Genomic DNA, 22,537 nt, shown 5'->3' with positions numbered 1-22,537 from the left:
GGATGGTGAAAATTTTTGGGGGGTGGGATGGAGAGACAATGGGCGATGTTTCTCAGGGCTGCTTCGAGCGGGATTGGGGTGGCATGGGAACCTAGAGTAGGAGAGATTAAGCTGAAAGAAGATTTTGTGGTAAGGGCTGATATTGTGGGGTTGTTAGAAGAAACATTTGTCATTTAGAATTATGGTGATGGCCTGGATACAGTTTTTTATGAATTGAAAAACGGAATAAGAGAAGGAGAAAAACAGGTATTAAAGGACTAAGAATTGGGAGGACCTAGGATATCTAATTAGAGAGTGCCTAAGGAGGTTCAGCATAGTCTTGCCAGCAAAAATTATTTATTTAAGAGTTAAGAGTGGTGGTTTGGGGATAGCACTAGGAGATATCAGCTGTGATGGCTTGCAGAAACAGTGTAAACCACCAGTGTAAACAAGAGCAGGGCATATATGAGTAGTTGAGAACAGTGAATAGGAGTATGACTAGACAGAAGATAGTAGGGATGACAAGTTTTTTGGGGCACAGTCCAAGTTGGTCTTGTGTGTGGAATGAGACTGGGGCCTAATAAAAAGGAGCGTCTATACAGGAGATCCAATGGGTATCGGGGGACCTGCCCCGATAATCACGTAGGTTCTTTTCTATTTTCCTAAGCGCCGACTGGCTTGAGAAATAAAAGGACAGAGTACAAAAGAGAAATTTTAAAGCTGGGCGTCTGGGGGAGACATCACACATTGGTAGGATCCGTGATGCCCCACAAGCCACAAAAACCAGCAAGTTTTTATTAGGGAGTTTCAAAAGGGGAGGGAGTATACGAATAGGTGTGGGTGACAGACATCAAGTAATTAACAGGGTAATAGAATATCACAAGGCAAGTGGAGACAGGGCGAGATCACAGGACCAGAGGACCGAAGTGAAATTAAAATTGCTAATGAAGTTTTGGCACCATTGTCATTGATAACATCTTATAAGCAGACAGGGTTTTGAGATCAACCGGTCTGACCAAAGTTTATTAGGCGGCAATTTCCTCTTCCTAATAAGCCTGGGAGCGCTATGGGAGACTGGAGTTTATTTCACCTCTGCAATCTCAACCATAAGAGACAGGTACGCCCCGGGGGGGCCAGTTCAGAGACCTACCCCTAGGTGCGCATTCTCTTTCTCAGGGACGTTCCATGCTGAGAAAAGGAATATTTCTCCCATTTGCTTTTGAAAGAAGAGAAATATGGCTCTGTTCTGCCCGGCTCACCGGCGGTCAGAGTTTAAGGTTATCTCTCTTATTCCCTGAAAAATTGCTGTTATCCTGTTCTTTTTTCAGGGTGCCCACATTTCATATTGCTCAAACACACATGCTGTACAATTTGTGTAGTTAACGCAATTATTACAGGGTCCTGAGATGATACACATCCTTCTCGGCTGACAGGATTAAGAGATTAAAGCAAAGACAGGCATAGGAAATCACAAGGATATTGATTGGGGAAGTGATACGTGTCCATGAAATCTTTACAATTTATGTTTAGAGATTGCAGTAAAGACAGGCACAAGAAATTACAACAGCATTAATTTGGGGAACTAATAAATATCCATAAAATCTTCACAATCCACGTTCTTCTGCCATGGCTTCAGCCGGTCCCTCCGTTTGGGATCCCTGACTTCCCGCAACAAATGGGCTGTACCTTGTAGCATTCCGAGGACAGGCTTGAATTCTAAGAAAGGAAAGTGGTAAAAGTATTGTCCAGTCCTTTTTAAGTTGGTGGCTGAGCTTGGTAAGGTGTGTTTTTAAAAGACCATTAGTCTGTTCTACCTTTCCTGAAGATTGAGGACTGTAAGCGATAAAAAGGTTTCACTGAATACTAAGAGCCTGAAAAAATGCTTGGCTGACTTGATTAATAAAGGCCGGTCTGCTATCGGACTGTATAGAGGTGGGAAGGCCAAACTGAGAAATTATGTCTGACAGAAGGGAAGAAATGACCCTGGTGGCCTTCTTAGACCCTGTGGGAAAGGCCTCTACCTATCCAGTGAAAGTGTCTACCTAGACCAAGAGGTATTTTAGGTTCCTGGCTCGGGGCACGTTGAGTAAAGCTAATTTGCCAGTCCTGGGTGGGGGCAAATCCCTGAGCTTGATGTGTCGGGAAGGGAGGGGGCCTGAAGAATCCCTGAGGAGTAGTAGAATAGCAGATGGAACACTGAGAAGTTATTTCCTTGAAGATAGATTTCCACGATGGAAAGGAAATGAGAGGTTCTAAGAGGCGGGCTAGTGGCTTGCACTATAGCATAGCCTGCTTTTGCTGGTGTGTGGCAATTAGGCCTGGTGGAACTGCCATCAATAAACTAAGTGTGGTCAGGGTGAGAAACAGGGAAGAACATAATGTGGGGAAATGGGGTGAAAGTCAGGTGGATCAGAGAGATGCAGTCATGAGGGTCAGGTGTGGTATCAAGAATAATGGGAGAGGCCAGATTGAAGTCCGGGCCAGGAACAATGGTAATTATGGGAGACTCAACAAAGAGTGAGTACAGCAGAAGGAGCCGGGGAGCAGAATGTATATGTGGCAGGTGTGAGGAAGGAAATACATTTTGGAAATTATGAGAGCTGTAGAGAGTGAGTTGAGCATAGTTTGTGATTTTAAGGGCCTTTAAAAGTATTAGGGTGGCAGCAGCTGCTGCACGGAGACACAACGGCCAACCTAAAACAGTAAGGTCAAGTTGTTTGGACAAAAAGGCTACAGGAAGCGATCCTCGTCCTTGTGTAAGAATTCCATCTGCACAGCGCTGCAGTTCGGCTGTGTGTAATGAAAAGGGTTGGGATGAGTCACGGAGAGCTAGTGTAGCAGGACGAGTTCCAGACAAAACTCCTCAGACACCGGATTAAAGAAGGAAGATTTTTTTTTTTCGGCCGGGAGCGTCGGCAGACTCGTGTCTTAAGAGCGGAGCTCCCTGAAAAAGAAAATCCTAGCCCTTTTAAGGGCTGACAACTCTAAGGGTTCTACGTGAAAAAGTCATAATAGATCAAGTAAGCCTGAGGAACGTGACTGGGGGCTACATACATCAGCTAACAGAACAAAAAGTTTTGACAGTGCTTTCTCATACAATGTCTGGGATTTACAGATAACACCAGTAGTTTTGGTCAGGGGTTAATATTATTGTTATTTTAACCACCAGGGCCAGGTGGTGGCGCCAAAGTCGTCTAAGTCTTTATTTTACTTCTGTTTTTTCCAGCTTTTTGCTTTCTCCCTTTTTTGCTGTCTTATAAACTAGGGAAAAGGGGAGGTTGGGGAGAAACTGGGAAGGACAACAGGAGACGTGGTGGTCTCATACCATATTTCCCCCCTTTGAGCATTTTCACTTTTTAGTGGGAGTTCTCACTCTCATCTTTACTTTTTGAGTGTCTCTGTGAGATAGAGCGATAGTGATTTATATAATACACGTGTGCTGAAGTTTTCTGATGAACCAAAGTAGCAACAAAATCTTTTATCATTTGAAAAAGCAAGGGTAATACACAGGGGAGCAGTAAGCAAGTTCCTATCACTAGCAGTACACCTACAATGAGGGTTTTAAATCTTCCTATAGCTGGAAACCATTTTTCAAATAAAGACTCAGGATTAAACTCGTGCCAAACCTGTACAGGCACATGTGCAACCTTTGTCATGTCCCTGACTATGTTTTTAACCACCTGTCCTTGATCATTTATTTGTAGGCAGCAATTGGTTAAGTTAAATTTTCCACAAACTCCTTCAGCTACTAGCAAGTAGTCTAAGGCCCGTCTATTCTGATAGATAGCATTCCTCATTTGGGTTTCTTGCCAAGCTAAAACAGTCAAAGCTCTGCCAGTTTCATTAGTAATTATTTCTTAGACGGACTGCAACCGTATGATTCAATTGAGCATGTAGATGGGGGTTCGGTATCCCCATGAGCCTTCTTGTGCCCATGTGGCAGGCCCATAATTCTGTATGATCCTTTCAGGGGGCCACTCATTATCTTTCCAGTTTCCTATAACTATGCCTTTCTTTTCTTGGGAGGCGTAGACAGGGAAACCTAGGAGCTCACCCGTTTTTATGGGTAATAAGAAAAAGGACGGCTTAATAGTGCCAACAACACAACTGCCTGCCCATTTATTAGGTAACAGAATGTAGGCTCTGTGCCTACATATCTAGTATAGTCCAGCGGGAACCGTCCAGTCCTGATGAGATTCTGGATGAGCCTAAGCAGTTTTTAATTTAGAAAATTTACTGAATGGATTCTTTTCAGTGTGGTTTAGGCCCTACTAAGTAATTGTCTTTGTTGTGCTGTTATCCAACTTCTATCCTATACAATTAAGCTTTCCTACAGGGATGATAAAGTCTTTCCCTTCTCTAGCTATACAGTATTGTCTAATAATTGAGGTTTTTAGGACCTAGAAGTTGCTAGCTTGGGCCTTCTGAACTGGGATTATGTCAGGAGCTGGATCAGAAGGCACCAACTCTCGGGCTTCTCAAGGCCATCTGTCTCCGATAGTGCTTCCTCCGCGTACATAACAAGAAGTAACATTAAGTAAGAAAATTACATTTTCTGCTAATTGGAGAAACAAATTTTTTGTCTTTTTCAGAAGTTCTGGTGCTGGCAGATTCAGCTCCTCATAAAAGGTTTGAAATACTGGTTTGGGAGAGCACTTGTGGACCTCCCCTCTAATTAAAATGGCAACTTGAGGGTTTAACCCTGTCCTATTGATCCCCAGGGTTACACTTTCTCCCTTTTTCCGAAGGGGATCTAGGGGATTGGTAATTATTAGTTCTAGTGGGTTACAGTGACCGGCAGCACAGGAGGGGTTGGCTTCTCCCCTCTAAAGATAAACCGAGTCTTTTTGTTCTTTTTTTAAGTAGCCTAAATAACACATGGCCAATAGGCACAATTTTTACAAACCCCTGACTCATGACAAACATATTTATTTTCTACTCTTTAGCTCCTTTCTCAGTTAAGAGAACCACATCCTATTTCTAGCTTTTTACTGTTAATGGCTGCACAAGCATCAAATCTTAAAGTTATTTGCTTGGGGATTTCTTTTTCTTCTGTTCTAGTTATTATTTTACTTGTATCACCTAGGAAAAGGCCAGTTCTTCTTCTTATTTCAAAAACGGCGGTTGCAGGGGGCTCAGATGGGTTATAACACACATCAGGTCGGTCATTTCTTGGGCTACATACCTTGTACTGAGTGGCATTATACAAACAAGTTTCTTTTAATGTTTCCATACATTCATAATAACTATAGAACGGAAAGATTGTTTTAATTTGCTGTCCTACTTCAGTGACCTGATGAATACACTGGGAACAGTCCCCATTTTGAGTAAGGTCAGTTGAAGCCCTTAATGTATAAGTCCAAAATTTAAGAAAAATGAATCTAACGATCAGCTTCCTCATGCTTCGGCCATGCTTGGACCAGTCAGCTTCCGGGTGTGACTGGAGCAGGGCTTGTCGTCTTCTTCAGGGTCACTCTGCAAGGGTTGTCTGGGCTTGGTCTTGCCTCCCAGGTTTCAGGGGCTGCAGGTTTTACATGGCTGTGGTGGATCCAGGCTCGGATTTCTTCTACCTTCACAGCGGTGGGAGTGGTCAGGACGACAGTCTGGGGTCCTTTGCACCGTGGACACAAAGAAGCTACATTCCAGTCCTTGATCCACACTCGATCACCTGGGGAGAAAGGGTGAACTGGGGAGAATAAGCTAACAGGGCATCTCTCATTTACCCAGGCTGAGATTGTTTGTGTAATTTTTCCTAAAACCTGTAGCTGTCGCTGTAACTCAATTCCACCTAACTCTCAGGGAGTGCCTGGAAGTCCCCGCAATATAGGAGGGGGCCTATGATATAATATTTCATAAGGGGAATATCCTGTTCTTTTAGAAGGGGTACATCTAATTTTAAATAATACCATAGGGAGAGCCTGTATCCATTTTAATCCTGTTTCCTGAAAGTTCGATTCATTCACTCCACCTTTCCAGAACTCTGAGGCCAGTAGGCAGCATGCAGTTTACATGTGATCCCTAATATCTTTGCCGCCTTCTGTACTAAGTCAGCCACAAATGCCGGCCCGTTAGCTGATCCGTAAGGGCAGTCCAAATCTAGGAATAAGATCTCGAAGAAGCACACGAGTTACTTCACGAGGTTTCTCAGTTCGTGTTGGATAAGCCTCCACCCACCCAGAGTAGGTACACCCAAGAACTAGTAAATACTTGTTACCTCTACACTTTGGCATCTCTGTGAAGTCCACCTGGAGATCTTCAAAGGGGGCTGCTCCATAAGCTTGTATGCCTGGTGGAACGGCTGGACATTGCCTCGCATTATGCTGTTGGCAGGTAACACACCACTGCGTCACCGTTTTGGCAAGGGCTGACAAATGCGAGATGTAGAAATACCAGTCTAACAACTTTTCAAGTCATTCCTGACCTCGATGGGTGATTTCATGCACAGCCAGTACAACTGCAGCTCCTAGCAGCTGTGGCACAGCTACTCTCCCATCCGGTAACCGAATTCATCCTTCCTCCATCACTTGTGCTCTCTCAGCCTGGAGAAAGTCCTTTTCTTCTTTAGAATAAGTAGGTATAAGATCAGGTGCTTGAGGGAGCAGGAGGGCTGTGAGTGATGCCCAGAAGGGGGCAGATGCTGCTTTTCGAGCCTCTAAGTCAGCGCGGGAATTCCCTAAACCCACCAAGGTGGAAGCTCGCTGGTGTCCTCTGCAATGCATAACTGCCACCTTGTGGGGTTTCCATACTGCTTGTAATAATTGCAAGATTTGTTCTTGATGTTTTATGTCTTTTCCCCCAGAGTTCAATAGGCCCTTTTCTTTATATAATCCTCCATGCACTTGAAGGGTGAAAAAGGCATATTGAGATTCAGTGTAAATGTTGACATTCTTAGCTTCACTAAGATTCACTGAGTTCTAAGGCCCGAATTAAAGCAATGAGTTCAGCTTTCTGAGCTGAAGTGTCCTGGGGAAACGATCTGCCTACAGCAACAGTGTCCAGAGTTACCACTGCATATCTTCAACATCTCTCTCCTTGTGGGTTGATGAAGCTGCTCCCATCCACGTATAGTTCCCAGTCTACTGATGCATAAGGCTTGTCCTGGAGGTTAGGTCTGCTAGAGTAAACTGAGTCCAACAATTCTACACAGTCATGCTCTACAGGGCTCTCTGATACTGGGAGCAAGGTGGCGGGGTTCAGGGTGTTACAAATTTCAGTGGTTATATGGGGATTTTCACAGAGCAAACTTTGGTACTTAGTGAGTCTAACATTCATTAGCCAATGATGTCCTTTAGTACTCATTAAAGTCACCACAGCATGGGGGGCCTTTATGTTCCAGTTTTGTCCAAGAGTCAGCTTATCTGCTTCTTGTACTAGCAGGGCAGCTGCTGTCAAGGCCCTTAAACACGGGGACCATCCTTTAGAAACCCCGTCTGGTTGTTTAGAGAGGTAGGCCACCGGCCTCGGCCAGGGCCCCACAGTTTGGGTTAAAACGCCAACTGCCATCTTTTCTCTCTCTGACACATACAATGGAAAAGGCTTTCTTAGATCGGGTAGCCCCAGGGCTGGGGCTGAACATAAGTTTTTCCTTTAACTCATGAAAGGCTTGCTGTTGCTGGGATCCCCATTAAAAGGTTCCTGTTCCCCCCCCACGTTTGTGACCTCATACAAAGGCTTGGCTAATACTGCAAAGTTTGGGATCTACAGTCTGCAAAACCTCACAGCCCTTAAGAATTCTCTCACCTGCCTTCTGGTCTTAAGGCTCCGGTAGATTGCAAATGACCTGCTTTCTTTCTCATCCTAGGCTGCTCTCCCCCTGTCGGATAGTAAAACCTAAGTAACGTACCGGCTGTCGGTAGATCTGAGCTTTTTTCTTGGACACCTTATACCCGCAGTCCTCCACGTGCCGGAGTAGAGCATCTGTTCCTTTGGCGCACCCAACTGCCGTGGGGTGTCCCAGCAAAAGGTCATCAACGTACTGGAGCAACACACAGTCTAGGTCTCTGGTGCGAAACTTCTGGAGGTCTCCAGCCAATGCCTCCCCAAAGATGGTGGGGGAGTTCTTGAACCCTTGGGGAAGCCGGGTCCAAGTGTACTGAGTAGTGACACCTGACTCCGGATCTTCCCACTAAAAGGCAAACAGATTCTGGCTCTCAAGGCTAATCTGATGCTAAAGAAAGCATCTTTCAGGTCCAAGCAGGTGAACCAGCTGTCCTCAGCTGGCAGCAACCCCAGCAATGTGTACGGGTTAGATACTGCTGGATGTAAAGTCACTGTAGCCTGATTAACCAAGTGCAAATCCTGTACCGGCCTGTAGTCATTGGTCCTAGGCTTGGGAACAGGCAGGAGGGGAGTGTTCCATGGAGACTGACAAGGAACTCTAACTCCAAAAGTTCTTAGGTGCTTGAGATGGACCTGGATACCTTCAAGAGCTTCTCTGGGGACCGGCTCCTGTTTTTGCCTAACCGGCTGGGCCCTAGGCTTAACTTCTATAAGTACGGGGGCTTGGTTGACTGCCAACCCTGGAGGGTTGTCTTCCACCCACACTCTTGGCCACCGCTTAGCCAGAGCTGGTCTTATCTCTTGGCCTGACTCAGTTAAGAAAAGTCTCCATTCCTCCCCTCAGGGGACCATAAGGGTCATAATGACTCCCTTTCCGGGTAACTTAAGCAGCAAAGAGCCATGCTGTGTCAAAGAGATAGTGGCTCTCAGTTTGCTAAGCAAGTTCCTTCCCAACAAGGGCAAGGGACAGGCAGGTGTGGACAAAAACTGATGAATGACTTTATGTCCTCCTACAGTACAAGTCCGAGGCAAGCAGAAAGCTTGTTTTGCTCAAACTCCCGTGGCTCCGATGATGCCAATAATCTTTTTGGATAAGGGGGCGACCAGGGCGGTTACTACCGAATGTTTAGCACCGGTATCTACAAGAAAATCAATGTCTTTACCCCTAACTGTCATCGTGACCATAGGCTCTTTGGGGTTCCTTGAGCCCGGTCCCCCTCAGTCCAATAACCCTTCTGCCAGGTTGAGCAGGGGCCATTTCTCCTTGTCCAGAGTCTCTTGCTCCGAGTCACCTTGTTTTCTTTTGAGCTGAGGTCATTTGTTTTTCCAATGTCCCATTTCTTTACAATAAGCACACTGACTATGCTGCAAGTTTGACAGCCAGGCTAAGTTTCTTTCCCAGGGCCCCCCTTCCCTTGCCTCTTTGGGGGGACCCCTCTGATTGCTGCCACTAACAGGTGGGTGTCTTGCTGGGCCTGACGTTCATTCTCTCTGCGGCTTTCCTTACGTCTTACTGCATCCCTGTTTACAAACACCTGGTTAGCTATTTCTAATAACTGTGATGTGTTCATCCCTGCAAACCCAGCCTGTTTCTGCAGTTTTCTTCTAATGTCTTCTGCGCTTTGACTGACTAAAACCATGTTAATCATGCGTTGATTTTCAGGGCTATCAGGATCAAAGGGAGTATACATACCATAGGCCTCACACAGTCTCTCATAGAATTGTACTGGATTTTCTTCTTTTCTCTGAATGACCTCAGAGACCTTGTTAACGTTTGTGGCCTCCTGGGCTCTGCCCTTTAATCCTTCCAAGAGAGCTTCCCTGTATCGGTTTAGCCTTTGCATATCCTCTCTTTCATTTGGGTCCTACTGGGGGTCGGTTCCCAGTAACTGGGTCCTTAAATACTCTTGGGGGTTTTGGTAATCAGCCGGTGCTTGTTCCTCTAGCCACCTAGTTGCTGCTTGGAGGACTGTCCGCCTTTCTTCGCTGTTAAAGAGGAACATGAGCAACTGGTGGCAATCAGCCCAAGTGGGGTTGTGGGTCTGGATAACAGCTTGGAGCAAATCAATCAAAGCTTGTGGCTTTTTGGTATAGGACGGGATATTGTTTTTCCAGTTGAGAAGGTGGGCAGAGGTGAAGGGCTGGTACACAGAAACACGCCTCTCTACCACGTGACCATCCTCATCTATCCCAGTATACCGCTGCTCTCTCAGGGGCATTTGGATCCCCGTTTTGGGTCTTAAACGGCTGCCAAGGGAGGGGTTTCTCCCGATTCCTCACCTCCTCTCTTGTCTACTCTGGGTGGCCTAGGGATATGTTTGTCTTGTGGAGGCACAAGCACTGTGGATGCAAAAGTGGGGAACCTCTCTCCCTGGTAAGGGGAGGGCACCACTGGGATCACTGGTGCCATCTCCTGCAATGGATCTTCTGATGTTGGGTCGAACAGAACTTCAGGAGTTGATTTCCCTGGGGGAGTGCAGCGGGATCCTTCCTTGGCTACCTGTCCCTTCGCTACTAGCACTGCTGCTGCCTGCCCTCTTAGCCACTGTGGGGGGTTTAGCATCAGCTGTAACCAAGTGTCTATGTATGGAAACTGGTCTGAGTGTCCTGACTTACCAGTTACCTTGTGCCATACCTTAGAAACAAGGGACCTGTCCAGGCTTCCTTCTGATGGCCAACCCACTTCTAATGGTGGCCAATCTATTTCACAAGAAGTTCTAAGTTTTCCTGGTGTCATAGTAACCCCATAGTCTCCATTAAATCCTTTCTTAAAATTTTTCAACATAGTTCCTAGCGGAGTAGGCTTACTTTGTGTCTGATCCATGTTTCCTCGAGACAAAACACCAAGCTCACACCACACGCACACCACAGAACAAAGAATGGGTAAAAAGGGCATACACACACTTTTTCAGTTTTCACCAAACCAGAATCTAAACCAAAATCAGAGTATCCAGAAATCCAAGCCAGGTCAAACCAAAACCAAAGTATCAAGCAATTCAAGTCAAGTGAAAAACAAAACCAAAGTGCCAGTACAGGCACGCTGTGGGTGATCAGGCCACGCTCCACTCAAATGGAGTGGGCAAGTTCCAAAGACCAGTCTTACCAAGTTTCAAATGTCCGGACTCCAAGTGCCTGTTCCTTCCCGATGTTCAGCCGCTGTGTTGATCTTCCACGGGGGCCTACCACACACTTCTCTGACGAGGCATTCCACCGGGTCAGTTGCCTACCCGGGACAGCTCTCAGGATCCGCGTCGCTCAAGCTGGCCGGAGTCCCCCGCAGGGATGCTCCACAGGGCAGGCCTAAGCCGCCTAAGGGGCTGCCTCGACTGTCCGTCAATTACCTCGCTTCCCGGTCAGGGAAGCGACTAGGGTGGGGGCAGTCTTTAAAGCTGTCTTCAAGGAACAGAAAGAGGAGTAGGGAAAGGATTTAGGATCTATGGGGTCAGCTAGGTTTCATTTTGTGAGTTTATATAATGGTTTTGTTAGGATGGCAAAACCAGATATCTAAAGGTGAAAGTATCCAACCATGCCCAGGAAGGAAAGGAGTTGTTGTTTTGTAGAAGGGGTTGGGGCTTCAGAGATGAGTCACACACGATCAGCAGGGAGAGCACGTGTGTTTTTATGAGAATTATGCTGAGATAGGTAACAGATAAGGAAGAAATTTGGGCTCGACTGAAGTAATGAGGGCTGTCTGTGAAGCTTTGCGGCAGTACAGTCGAGGTAATTTGCTGAGCCTGATGAGTGTCAGGGTCAGTCCAAGTGAAAGTGAAGAGTGGCTGGGGTGAGGGGTGCTTTCTTTACTATTGTAAAGAAAGCAAGTTTGAGATCCAGAACAGAATAATGGGTTGTGGAAGGAGGAATTGAGGATAGGAGAGTATATGTGTTTGGCACCTTGGGGTGGATAGGCAAAACAATTTGGTTGATAAGGCATAGATCCTGAACTAACTTGTAAGGCTTGTCTGGTTTTAGGACAGGTGAAATGGGGGAAATGTAAGGAGAGCTTATAGGCTTTAAAAGGCCATGGTGTAGCAGGCGAGTGATAAGAGGCTTTAATCCTTTCAAAGCATGCTGTGGGATGGGATATTGGCATTGAGTGGGGTAAGGGTGATTAGGTTTTAATGAGATGGTAAGGGGTGCATGATAGGTCGCCAAGGAGGGAGTAGAGGTATCTTCTACTTGTGGGTTAAGGTGGGTGAAAATGAGATGTATCTATAGTCCAGGAATAGTCAGGGAAGCAGATAATTTAGTTGAAGTGTCTCGGCCTAATAAGGGAACTGGGCAGGTGGGGATAACTCACAAGGAGTGCTTAAAAGAGTGTTGTCTAAGTTGGCACCAGAGTTGGGGAGTTTTAAGAGGTTTAGAAGCCTGGCTGTCAATACCCACAACAGTTATGGAGGCAAGGGAAACAGGCCCTTGAAAAGAAGGTAATGTGGAGTGGGTAGCCTCTGTATTGATTAAGAAGGGGATGGACTTACCCTTCACTGTGAGAGTTACCTAGAGCCTCTGTGATGGTCCTGTAGGCTTCCGAGGCGATCGATCTGGCAGTGTCAGTCTTCAGCTGCTAAGCCAAGAAGATCTGGGAAGGAGTCAGTCAGAGATCCTTGGGCTGAAATTCCAGGGGCTATGGGAGTGGCTGCCAGGTGAGTTGAACAGTCCGATTTCTAGTGGGGTCCTGCACAGTTGGGACATGGCTTAGGAGGAATCCCGGACTGCAGGCATTCCTTGGTCTGGTGGCCAGATTTCTGGCACTTGTAGCAAGCTCCTGGGGTAGGCGGTTCTGGAGGAATGCCTGGCCACTGCGCTTTAGGCGTTTGGAAGTTCTTGTGTGCTGGAGATTTGGCTGGGGTTTGTCTCACAGTTGAGGCAAGGAATTGCAACTGAGAAATATGTTGCTACTTGGCTGCCTCTACTCTATTATTGTACACCTTGAAGGCGAGTTAATTAGGTCCTGTTGTGGGGTTTGAGGGCCGGAATGTAATGTTTGGAGTTTTATTTAATGTCGGGAGCAGATTGGGTAATAAAATGTATATTGAGAATAAGACGGCCTTTTGACATTTTAGGGTCTAGGGCTGTAAAGCATCTCAGGGTTGCTGCCAAACGAGCCATGAACTGGGTTGGATTTTTATATTTGATGAAAAAGAGCCTAAACGCTCTCTGATTTGGGATAAAGAAAAAGGAGCATTAACCTTGACTATGCCTTTAGCTCCAGCCACCTTTTTAAGAATAAATTGCTGGGCAGGTGGGGGAGGGCTAGTCATGGAATGAAACTGTAAGCCGGACCTGATGTGAGGAGGGGAGGTGATAAAAGGATTACAGGGTGGAGGAGCAGAGGCTGAGGAAGAATTGGGACCTAGCTCAGCCTGGCAAGGAGGCGAGAGGTCAGATGGGTCTGTAGAAAAGGAAGATTAGAAAGACTCAGCGACACTTGGGGTTGAGACTGAGGGGACAGGTGGGAGGGAAAGAAGGAAGCTTTGGGACGAGCTGCACTGCGAACAGAGACTAGGGAGGGACCGATGTGTAAAAGAATGCCTGGATGTCAGGCACCTCACACCGTTTGCCCATCTTATGGCAAGAATTATCTAGATCTTGTCAGATGGAAAAATTGAAAGTGCCATTTTCTGGCTATTTGGAACCACTGTTGATTTTGTATTGGGGTCAAGCGGCATTGTAGAAGAAAATAAGGCATTTAGGTTTCAGGTCATGTGTGAGTTGAAGATGTTTTAGGTTTTGAAGAACACAGGCTAAGGGAGAAGAAAGGGGAATGGAGGGCAGAAGCTTGCCCATAGTGAAGGAGGCAAGCCTAGAGAAAAGAGAGAGTAGAGACATGGAGAGAAGGGGTGGGGGGTTCTTGCCTTCCAGAAAAGCGGGAAAGGGGTCAGGGCACAGAAATAAAGGGTTGGGGTGCAGAGATAAGAGGTCAGGTTGTGGAAATAAGGGATCGGGGCACAAAGATAAGAGGGCAGGGCATGCAAATAAGGGATCAGGGCACAGAGATAAGAGGTCAGGGCATGGAAATAAGGGATTGGGGTGCAGAGATAAGAGGTCAGGGTTCCTGCCCCTCCCCCAGAAAAGTGGGACTTGCTGCTAAGGGTGAAGGAGAAGGGGTTGAGGGGTTCTTGCTTCTCCCCCAGAAAAGCAGGACTTGCTGTTAAGGGTGAAGGATCAAGGCAGGCATCCCTGCATGGTCTGACACCTCTGAAACCTGGGTGAATAATCAGAGAGGCGTCCCTGCAATGATTAAACACCAAGGGAAGGCTGCCTTCCCTAGTCTGTGAGCAGTGCCAGAGTTTTGGGTCCACGGATAAAACGTGTCTCCTTTGTCTCTACCAGAAAACGAAAGGAATTGAAATTAAGAGAAGGAAGAGATTGAAGTGTGGTGCCAAGATTGAAAGGAGAAAGAGGTTGAGGGATAGTGAGGGAGGTTGGAGAAGAGAGTAAAAAGAAGCCACTTACCAGATTTGAAATTGGTGAGCTGTTTCTTGGGCTGGTCAGTCTGAGGACCTGAGGTCGTAGGTGGATCTTTCTCATAGAGCAAAGAGCAGGAGGAGAGGGGATTGATCTCCCAAGGGAGGTCCCCTGATCTGAGTCACGGCACCAAATTTCACATGCATCTGTGTGAAGAGACCACCAAACAGGCTTTGTGTGAGCAATAAAGCTGTTTATTTCACCTGGGTGCAGGTGGGCTGAGTCCAAAAAGAGAGTCAGTGAAGGGAGATAGGAGTGGGGCCATTTTATAAGATTTGGGTAGGTAAACGAAAAAGGGGGGTTGTTCTCTGGCAGGCAGGAGTGGGGGTCACAAGGTGCTCAGTAGGGGGGCTTTTGAGCAAGGAGAGCAAGGAGATGAGCAAGGAGAAGGAATTTCACAAGATAATGTCATCAGGTAGGCAGGAACCGGCCATCTGGATGTGTACATGAAGGTCACAGGGGATATGATGGCTTAGCTTGGGCTCAGAGGCCTGACACTCTTTCTCCAGAGGAGAAGACCCAGACAGAAGAGGAGGAGGCAAGGTGATCACAGAGCAGAGATTGGATCATGCAGCCACAAGTTGAGGAATTCTAGTAGCCTCTACAAGCTGGAAGACACAAGGAATGGATTCTCCCCTAGAACCTCTGAAGGAGCATGCTCCTGCTGACATTTGATTGATTTTGAACTTCTGGCATCCAGATAATTTTTTTTTTTTTTTTAGACAGAGCCTTGCTCTGTTGCCTAGTCTGGAGTACAGTGGCATGATCTCAGTTCACTGCAACCTCCACCTCCCAGGCTCAAGCCATTCTCTTGCCTCAGCCTCCCAAGAAGTGGGGACTACAGGTGCCTGCCACCATGCATGGCTAATTTTTGTATTTTTAGTAGAGACGAGGTTTTGCCATATTGGCCAGGCTGGTCTTGAATTCCTGGCCTCAAGTGATCCACCTACCTCAGCCTCCCAAGATGCTGAGATTATTTAGGTGTGAGCCACGGCACCCGGCCCAGATATTGTTTGAAGCCACCCATTTCATGGATCTTTGCTGCAGTGGTTGTGGAATATGAATGCACTCGTGCTGTTGGTTAGACTTTGCTGACATTGTGTCTGTTATTCCCTGGCAGTTCTACAAGGCCTGAAGCTGATACAAAAAACCTCCCTTCTTTCTCAAATGGTCCCCAGCCTCCCCGTTCGCTGAAGGCCCTGCAGTCAGGAACGGTCAGGACTTTGCACCCAGTTGTTGTGGGTGTTTGGCCGACCCTTCCTCTTGTGTGATTCATGGACCTGCAGCATTGTGTCACCTGGGAGCTTTTGGAATTGAAGACTCTCAGGGCTCACCCGGAAGGCTCTCCTGGGCCAGAATCTGCATTTTAACAGGATGCCCAGCTGATTTGCATACACGTTCAGATCTGAGAAGCGCTAGTAGGAGAGGCTTTAAGGTGGTAATTAGATCTTTTCTCCACCTGCAAGAATCTTAGTTTCTTCATGTTAAATCTATTAACTGTGGCAATGGCATGGGGATTATAAAACAAAACAACATCCTTACATCAAGAATGCACCCTGGTGTGTTATGGATACGGGTGAAATTAAATGTCTGGAATTTGCTTTAAAATATCCTAAAATAGCAAGAAGGAAAAGAAAAGTAGGAACTGGAATGAGATTGGCGAAATGTTGACAAGTTCTTGCAGTGGGATGATGGGTGCATGGGGGTACATGGTGTAATTCTCTCCCTGTCTTTTGTGCATATGGGAAATTTCCATAATGAAAAGTTAGAGATCAGACACGGTGGCTCATGCCTGTAATCTCAGCATTTTGGGAGGCTGAGGTGGGTAGATTTCTTGAGCCTAGGAGTTCAAGACCATCCTGGGCAACATGGAGAAACCCCGTCTCTACTAAAAATGCAAAAATTAGCCAGGCGTGGTGGTACATGTCTGTAATCCCAGCTACTCGGGAAGCTGAGGCAGGAGAATTGCTTGAACCCGGGAGGCGGAGGTTGCAGTGAGCTGAGATCGCACCACTGCATTCCAACCTGGATGATGGAACGAGACTGCATCTCCAAAAAAAAAAAAAAAAAAAAAAAAAAAAAATCAAACCACATGAAATATTTTGGACCCTTATACTAATTCCAGCATTTTGAAGATCTGGGGAGAACAAACTAGATTGGTGCTTTCCTTGGCTTAGTATGTCCTGTTTTTAGAGGGAGAGCATATTATTGTTCACCAGCACTATTAAAATAGCTACAACAGGATGGGCATGGTGGCTCACACCTGTAATCCCAGCACTTTGGGAAGCTGAGGTGGGAGGATCGCTCGAGCCCAGGAGTTCAAGTTGCCAGCCTGGGCAACATGGTGAGACCCTGCCACTACCAAAAAATACAACAACAACAACAAGAACACAACAACAAAAATAGCTAGGTGTGGTTGTGTGCACATGTAGTCCCACCTACTTGAGAGGCTGAGGTGGGAGGATCACTTGTGCCCAGGAGGCTGAGGCTGCAGTAAGCCATGATTATGCCACTGTACTCAGTCTGGGTGACAGAGTGAGACCCTGTATGGAAAAAAAAAAAAAAAAGTTGCAGTGGACTCAGTGATCATGAGGCCAGGCACTGTATACATATACATCATCTCATTTAATTTTTTCTCTTGTTTAAAATTATTTTTTCCTCTAATACCCATGTTGATCGACATTTTTTTTAATCCTAGGAATTTATTAGTTGAAAATTTCGCGTAAGAATTAAAAATTGCCTGGCCTGATGGCTTACACCTGTTATCCCAGCACTTTGGGAGGCTAAGATGAGAGAATCACTTGAAGCCAGGAGTTTGGGCCAGTCTGGGCAATATAGTGAGAATGCAACTCTATAAAAAAATTTAAAAAGCTGGGTGTGGTAGGATTCACCTGTAGTCCCAGCTACTTGGAAGACTAGCTGGGAGGATTGCTTGAGCCCAGGAGGTAAAGACAGCAGTGAGCTATGATTGTGCCATTGCACTGCAGCCTGGGTGATGGAGTGAAACTCTATCTTTAAAATAAATGAATAAAATTGTGGTATAATATATGCAACATTTACCATTTTGTGCATCTGAAAGTGTACAATTCAGTGACATTTTGTACATTTATCATGTTATGCAATTATCACCACTACCTAGTTTCAGGGCTTTTTCAACACGTCAATTGGAAACCTCATATCCATTCAGCAGTCACTCTGCATACCTCCTCCTGCAGCCCCTGGAAACCTCTCATCTACTTTCTATCTCTGTCGATTGGCTTAGTCTGAACATTGCATATAAATGGAATTCTACAATAGATGACCTTTCATGTCTGCTTCTTTCACTCAGCATGTTTTTAACGTTCATCCATATCACAACATGGATAAGTTTTATTTTCTTTTTAGACCTTATCTAAAAAGAAAAAAAAATTGTATAACAAAAACAAAAACAAAAAAATGTATAGGATGGAGATCACATGAGTCCTGCAAAGCTTATAATATTTACTATCTAGTACTTTACATAGAAGCTTGCCTACCTCTGAATGATATGCAGGTACAGAGATGACATTTATCTTGGCACTTATAGAAAGACCTATAAATTGTATAAAGACACCATCATTGCATTTCCAGTAACAGGAAGCGGCAAGACATGACAGTGTGTCCAGGTGTTCAGGTGAAGTTTAGGGAAGGTCTTGTCTTGACGAGGTTAGATGTGAGACCCAGATGAGATAACCCCATTTCCCCTGCTGGAATTGCCTGTGAATTTCATTCCAGTTATTTGCATAGGTTGATTCTTTCGGTGGGGGTAGGGTGGGTGAGGAGGTGAAGTGTCAGGGGAGTTCTATTTTGTATTTGCACAACTTGGCTTTCTTTTTACTTGGTGTGGTGTTTTGCTGTATGAGGAATTTCATAGAATTTTATGATGAGTATGCAGCATAGTGGTTTGAATCCTGCCAGGCCGAGGGTCATATCTCAGCTCTGCAACTCATTATCTATGACGCCTTGGGGCAGGTCCCATAACTCCCCAAGTCTCTGTTCTATATTCCATGGGGTTGTGAGGTTCAGCTGAAATAATGCATGCTGGCAGGAATGGTTACTGCTCATGGGATTTCCATGTGCTCCCCGTATTCCCCAAACCCCCTGTAGTTAGATGGATCCATGCTAGGTTCCAATGCTCTATAAGTGGAAGTCACTGACATCACCTCTAGTCTACAGCTTTTGAGGGCTTGGGAATAACTATCTTATTCTCTCATCTCCTGGTGCAGTAACTATGGGAGAATCCCTGCATTAAGATGGTAGAATTTCCATGATTCTAGGTCTTTGAGTGGCCATATGGAGCACACCATACCCAGCCAACCCATTGTGGACATGGAATGTAAGAAATCAACCTTGGTTGCTAAGCTGCTGAGTCTCTGGGGTTAATTTGTTACTGCAGCATAACCTAGTCCATCCTGATGCATTCAGCATGAAAACCACTTATGTTGACCCTTAGTCATGGTAAGTGCTCCACAGATGTTGGTTACTTTTGGTAGGAAGATAGATTGCCTCTGAAAGTTTTGTTAGCTGATCTCATGATGCCAATGTTGCTATTTTGTAATTGGATAAATTGGACTTGGCTCTGCTTCCAGCATGTGGGAGGGAAAGGTGACTGAGAGACAATAAAGCACTATTATCTTCAGGTTGTGTCCTTGGATACCCTTGGTGGCAATAAACAATGTATGCTCCTCTGAGAAAACTGGACCTAAAGGAGAATGGGAGGTGATACAGAATTGGGAATGTCCAATGCCCCAGGCATTCCCTGGTCTGGAGAAAACTTTGAGTCCTTGGTGGGAAGATTCTCCAAGGGAACATAAATGCTTTTACTATCTAGTTTGTCTCTTTGAGAATTAAAACTTTTTTTTTTCATTCCAGTAGCTTTTGGGGTACAGTTTGTCTCTTTGAGAATTGCATACTAATTAATTTTAGGGGTCATCTGTACACATCTCTATATTCCTGAAACATGGTAGAAACAGCCAGCAGTCAGGCGACAATCTACCATGACCACTAAAACATCCCCAAAGTGAAACACCAGATGTGATCCACTAGGTTTAGTGGGGGTGGCTGGCTCGAGAGTTGATTATATTTATTATTGTCACTGTGGTGATTATGGCCACAACATTGTGATGCGTGTTGGTCTTCTTTTGGTGAGTTGCAGTTTGGAAGGAATAAATCCATTATTTTTTTTTGTTTGGGTCTCGCTCTGTCACCCAGGCTGGAGTGCAGTGGTGCCATCTCAGCGTGCTGTAAACTCTGCCTCCCAGGTTCCAGTGCTTCTCCTTCCTCTATGGCCAGGCTGGTCTTGAACTCCTGACCTCAGGTGATCCACCTGCCTCAGCCTCCCAAAGTGCTGGGATTACAGGCGTGAGCCACCATGCCTGGCCCCATTATTCATTTAACCAATATCTATTGAGCACATTGGGTGTGTTGAAGGATGAACTGCAGGGGAGAGAGGAAGCCTCCTCCTGCCACTATGTTTTCAAGTTGTCCTAATACTCCACCATGGGACACGTAGGCTTGTGGGTCCCAGAGCTCCAGAAGCATCTCCCGACCACACCACCCTGACCGGGATTCTACTGAAAAACACGTGAGTCTAGCAGAGCCATCTCTGACACTTCCCTTCTTTTGAACGGCTGATCTGTCAGTCATGGGGCGCCCTTATGAAAGTGCAGTGTGTTTTGTGAAACTTGAGGTTGATCAAAGAATACCATTAAACTTTGTTAAGAAATCTACATATTGATGACATAGGCAGTGGGTTGGAGGTGGGGAAATTCCCAAATACATTTTAGGAATTATCTCAGAAGGAGGTAATAGTCAGATCTCTTGGTTGCCAGTGACAGAAACTCATCTTACTAGTGTGGAGTGGAAAAGGGATCATGTTTTTGTCTGCACCCCCCAACCCCAACCCCAAGCAGATGCTGAAAAAGGGACAGGATTGCAAGTGGATTATTTAGGAGATGATTCCAGGGAACACCAATAGGGGAGTGAGGAAGTGATTCATGGAAAGGCAGGAGGCCACACAAGGGGCTTCAGTGAGCATCTTACCACTCCAGGCAACTAGGATTTGACCCCACTGGGGACCTCTGGGAGGTGATGTGGAATGCATTTCAAAGTTGTTCCATCCAGGGGGCAAAGATATTGAAGCATTTATAGCCTGGCTCCCATCCGTCACTGGCTGAGGACTGGTCCCAGGGCATCAACTCTCTGGCTTTGCTTTCTTCTTCTTCTTCTTCTTCTTTTTTTTTTTTTTTTTTGAGATATAGTCTTGCTCTGTCACCCAGGCTGGACTGCAATGGCATGATCTCGGCTCACTGCAACATCTGCCTCCCAGGTTCAAACGATTCTCTTGCCTCAGTTTCTTGAGTAGCTGAGATTACAGGCACCTGCCACCATGCCCTGCTAATTTTTTTATTTTTTGTAGAGATGGGGATTTGCCATGTTGGTCAGGCTGGTCTCGAACTCCCGACCTTGTGATCCACCTGCCTCAGCCTCTCAGTGTTGGGATTACAGGAGTGAGCCACTGCACCCGGCTTCTGTGGCTTTTCTGACATACTCCATGCCTGACTTTGAGAAAACCCTCAGGTGAAAGTCTTGGTTGTATGCAGTAGCAAGCATGTACTAGAATGATAAAAACTAAGGGGCTTACCACAAGATCTCTCTCTCCATCTCTGTCTCTAGCCTTGTCTGCATACTGGCTTAATTTCTTCTTACTCAAGCCTTTTCTCCATAAGGTGAGAAATGTGGCCACAAAAGCTCCTGTATTTCTTACTACACACAGTTCCTGTCATCACAGAGAATGATTAACTTGGTGTAGTTCCAGTTTGGACAAATATTCAAGGGAAGAATTCTGATTGGCCAATTTAGGCCAGATGCTCATCCCTAGACCAATCAACTGAGGCCAGAGGGGTGGAGTCATGTGAGAACATGGTAGCCCCCATGAGAGCCACCTGACTGGAGTAGGAAGTGTGAGTTTCTATAGAGGGGAGGGCTGCTAGACTGAAAAGGCAATAGATGTCTGCAGTGAAAGGAATACATCAGGAAATACATTCTCTTAAACCTGTTAATTATTTTTTTTAAAAAAGGGAAACTTTCAATATACAATTACATTATACGTGAACGGGTGGCTCACGCCTATAATCCCAGCACTTTGGGAGGCTGAGGTGGGCAGATCAGAGGTCAGGAGTTACAGACCAACCTGACCAACATGGTGAAACCCCGTCTTGTGCACCTGTAATCCCAGCTACTCAGGAGGCTGAGGCAGGAGAATCACTTGAACCTGGGAGGCGGAGGTTGCAGTGAGCTGAGATCATGCCACTGCCCTCCAGCCTGGGCAACAGAGTGAGACTCCGACTCAAAAAAAAAAAAAAAAAAAAAGTTACATTGTGGTTCCCTCAGTATGATTTATCAGAAAGGAAAAACTTACAATATGTGTATTTCCTATGCACAGGCTACTGCTATGAATTCAAATTCTTAAATTCCAAAGATTAATTAAAATGTTTCTCAAGACACATAAACTGTTAGAATTTGCTTAAAATGAGGCTGAAGTTGAGTAAGAAGAGAACTGGCATTTAGGACACTACTTTTCTTCTGTCGAGTACTGTCAAGTTTTGGTTCTGCCTAGAAGTAGATGCACCTCAAGGGAGGGTTGCATGTAAAGGTGTGTGTGTGTGTGTGTGTGTGTGTGGTAGTTTCCAAAGATGGGTACAACTTTCTGCAAATACTCGTGCAGTGTAATTGAAGCAATCTTTCCCTTAAGAGGTAGAGTTTATATTCCTCTACATGAATCTGGGCTGCCTATGACTTGCTTTGGCCAGTGGAATGCTGCCAAAGTGATGATGACCAACTTCTAGCCGTGAAAGCAAAATAAACCTTGGGACCACAAGATCACTAAGCTAGGCTGGGCTCAGTGGCTCACGCCTGCAATCCCAGCACTTTGGGAAGCTGAGGCAGGCGGATCACCTGAGGTCAGGAGTTCCCAACACTTTGGGAAGCTGAGGTGGGCAGATCACCTGAGCTCAGGAGTTCAAGACCAGCCTGGTCAACATGACAAATCCCCGTCTCTACTAAAAAATATGAAAATTAGTCAGGCGTGGTGGCAGGCGCCTGTAATCCCAGCTACTTGGGAGGCTGAGGCAGGGAAATTACTTGAACCCTGGAGTTAGAGGTTGCAGTGAGCCGAGATCGTACTACTGCACTCCAGCCTGGGCAACAGAGAGAGACTCTGTCCCCCAACCTAAAAAAAAGTTACTAAGCTAAAGAGAAAAGTCAAGCTGGGAACTGCTTAGGGGAAACCTGCCTC

At 45.9% G+C, this 22,537-nt stretch overlaps 1 long non-coding RNA gene and 1 pseudogene across 2 annotated transcripts in view; one reads left to right on the top strand and one right to left on the bottom strand.

Moving 5' to 3' along the window:
* The window catches only part of LOC134810809 (uncharacterized), a 102,505-nt gene that overhangs the window by 31,638 nt on the left and 48,330 nt on the right, over positions 1–22,537 (top strand). The gene's annotated exons all lie outside the window — the stretch shown is intronic.
* Positions 688–22,537, bottom strand: part of LOC129135846 (spidroin-2-like) — a 111,402-nt pseudogene continuing 89,552 nt past the window's right edge.

The sequence above is a fragment of the Pan troglodytes genome, chromosome 7, assembly GCF_028858775.2.
Source record: "Pan troglodytes isolate AG18354 chromosome 7, NHGRI_mPanTro3-v2.0_pri, whole genome shotgun sequence".
Classification (NCBI taxonomy): domain Eukaryota; kingdom Metazoa; phylum Chordata; class Mammalia; order Primates; family Hominidae; genus Pan; species Pan troglodytes.
This window is presented reverse-complemented; position numbering and strand designations above follow the sequence as displayed.